General features: G+C 40.8%; 1 non-coding gene across 1 annotated transcript; it reads right to left on the minus strand.

Moving 5' to 3' along the window:
• Positions 1-1016: 1016 nt before the first annotated feature.
• Positions 1017-1124, minus strand: LOC112738862 (small nucleolar RNA R71). Its single transcript, XR_003169815.1, has one exon. It is a non-coding gene; the product is annotated as a small nucleolar RNA R71 (small nucleolar RNA).
• Positions 1125-3212: the final 2088 nt, after the last annotated feature.

The following is a 3212-nucleotide window of genomic DNA, read 5'->3' on the forward strand; positions in this document are numbered from 1 at the left end:
CAAAATATCTTCTCTAACCTCCTAACTTCTTATCTTTTCAAAATTTGTTTCAACTAACTAACTAACTTTTTGTTTCTTAACTTTTTCAAAACCACCTAACTAACTCTCTCTCTCTCTCTCTCTCTCTCATTTTTCGAAAATATCTTCCCCCTTTTTCAAAATTTCTTTTTAAATTATTAATTAATTTAAATTTTAAATCTTAATTTTCGAAAAATACTAACATTTTTCAAAAACCATTTTCAAAAATCACTAACTCCTTTTCAAAAATAATTTTCGAAAATTCCCTCCTTCTCTCTCATCCTATTCTATTTATTCATTCATTAACTAACATCTCTTCCTCACATCATCACCAAATTCGAACCCCCTCTTCTATCTGTGTTCGAATTTCTTCCTCTTTTCTTCTACTCACATAAGAGAACCTCTATACTGTGGTAAAGAGAATCTCTATTATTATTATTTTTCTGTGCCTTCTTCTTTGTCATATGAGCAGGAGCAAGGATAAGAACATTCTTGTGGAAGCAGATCCAGAACCTGAAAGGACTCTGAAGAGAAAATTAAGAGAAGCTAAAATACAACAATCCAGAGATAACCTTTCAGAAATTTTCGAACAGGCAGAGGAGATGGCAGCCGAAAATAATAATAATGTAAGGAAGATGCTTGGTGACTTTACTGCACCTAATTCCAATTTACATGGAAGAAGCATCTCCATTCCTGCCATTGGAGCAAACAACTTTGAGCTGAAACCTCAATTAGTTTCTTTGATGCAGCAGAACTGCAAGTTTCATGGACTTCCATCTGAAGATCCTTTTCAGTTCTTAACTGAATTCTTGCAGATATGTGATACTGTTAAGACTAATGGAGTAGATCCTGAAGTCTACAGGCTCATGCTTTTCCCTTTTGCTGTAAGAGACAGAGCTAGATTATGGTTGGATTCTCAACCTAAAGACAGCCTGAACTCTTGGGATAAGCTGGTCACGGCTTTCTTAGCCAAGTACTTTCCTCCTCAAAAGCTAAGCAAGCTTAGAGCTGATGTTCAAACCTTCAGACAGAAAGAAGGTGAATCCCTCTATGAAGCTTGGGAAAGATACAAACAGTTGACCAAAAAGTGTCCTTCTGACATGCTTTCAGAATGGACCATCCTGGATATATTCTATGATGGTTTATCTGAGCTATCAAAGATGTCACTGGACACTTTTGCAGGTGGATCCATTCACCTAAAGAAAACGCCTGCAGAAGCTCAAGAACTCATTGACATGGTTGCTAATAACTAGTTCATGTACACTTCTGAAAGGAATCCTGTAAGTAATGGGACGCCTATGAAGAAGGGAGTTCTTGAAGTTGATACTCTGAATGCCATATTGGCACAGAATAAAATATTGACTCAGCAAGTCAATATGATCTCTCAGAGTCTGCATGGAATGCAAGCTACATCCAACAGTACTCAAGAGGCATCTTCTGAAGAAGAAGCTTATGATCCTGAGAACCCTGCAATAGCAGAGGTAAATTACTTAGGTGAACCTTATGGAAACACCTATAACTCAACATGGAGAAATCATCCAAATTTCTCATGGAAGGATCAAAAGCCCCAACAAGGCTTTAATAATGGTGGAAGAAACAGGTTTAGCAATAGCAAGCCTTTTCCATCATCAACTCAGCAACAGACAGAGAACTCTGAACAAAATGCTTCTAATTTAGCAAATCTAGTCTCTGATCTATCTAAGGCCACTGTAAGTTTCATGAATGAAACAAGGTCTTCCATTAGAAATCTGGAAGCACAAGTGGGCCAGCTGAGTAAAAGGATCACTGAAATCCCTCCTAGTACTCTCCCAAGCAATACAGAAGAGAACCCAAAAGGAGAGTGCAAGGCCATTGACATAAGCGCCATGGCCGAACCTCTGAGGAGAGGAGAGGACGTGAATCCCAAGGAGGAAGACCTCCTGAGACGTCCAGTGGTTAATAAGGAGCTTCCCTCTGAGGAACCAAAGGACTCTGAGGCTCATCTAGAGACCATAGAGATTCCATTGAACCTCCTTATGCCCTTCATGAGCTCTGATGAGTATTCCTCTTCTGAAGAGAATGAGGATGTCACTGAAAAGCAAACTGCCAACTTTCTTGGTGCAATCATGAAGCTGAATGCCAAATTGTTTGGCATTGATGCTTGGGAAGTTGAACCTCCCTTGTTCATCAATGAACTAAGTGATCTGGATCAACTGACATTGCCTCAGAAGAGACAGGATCCTGGAAAGTTCATAATACCCTGTACCATAGGCACCATGATCTTTAAGGCTCTGTGTGACCTTGGTTCAGGAATAAACCTCATGCCCCTCTCTGTAATAGAGAAACTGGGAATCTATGGGGTGCAAGCTGCTAAAATCTCACTAGAGATGGCAGACAGCTCAAAAAGACAGGCTTATGGACAAGTAGAAGATGTATCAGTAAAGGTTGAGGGCCTTTACATACCTACTGATTTCATAGTCCTGGATACTGGAAAGGAAGAGGATGAATCCATCATCCTAGGAAGACCTTTCCTGGCCACAGCAAGAGCTGTGATTGATGTTGACAGAAGTGAAATAGTCCTTCAATGGAATGAGAACTCCCTTGTATTCAAAACTCAAGGATCTCCCTCTGCAACCATGGAGAGGAAGCTTGAAAAGCTTCTCTCAAAGCAGAGTCAACCAGAGCCCCCACAGTCAAACTCTAAGTTTGGTGTTGGGAAGCCACAACCAAACTCTAAGTTTGGTGTTGAACTCCCATATCCAAACTCTAAGTTTGGTGTTGGAGAGTCTCAACAAAGCTCTGCACATCTGTGAGGCTCCATGAGAGCCCACTGTCAAGCTATTGACATTAAAGAAGCGCTTGTTGGGAGGCAACCCAATGTTTATCTAATTCTTATTTTTATTGTTTTTCATGTTTTCTTAGGTTCATGATCATGTGGAGTCACAAAATAAATATAAAAATTGAAAACGGAATCAAAAACAGCAGAAGAAAAATTACACCCTGGAGGAGCATCTGTCTGGCGTTCAGCGCCAGAACAGAGCATGGTTCTGGCGCTGAACGCCCAAAATGGGCAGCTTCTGGGCGCTGAACGCCAGAACAGGCATGGTTCTGGCGTTCAACGCCAGAAATGGCACACAAATGGGCGTTGAACGCCCAAAATGGCCACCAACCTGGCGCTGAATGCCCAGAGTTGGATACAAAGGCATTTTTACATG

The sequence above is a fragment of the Arachis hypogaea genome, chromosome 13 (assembly GCF_003086295.3).
Source record: "Arachis hypogaea cultivar Tifrunner chromosome 13, arahy.Tifrunner.gnm2.J5K5, whole genome shotgun sequence".
Lineage (NCBI taxonomy): Eukaryota > Viridiplantae > Streptophyta > Magnoliopsida > Fabales > Fabaceae > Arachis > Arachis hypogaea.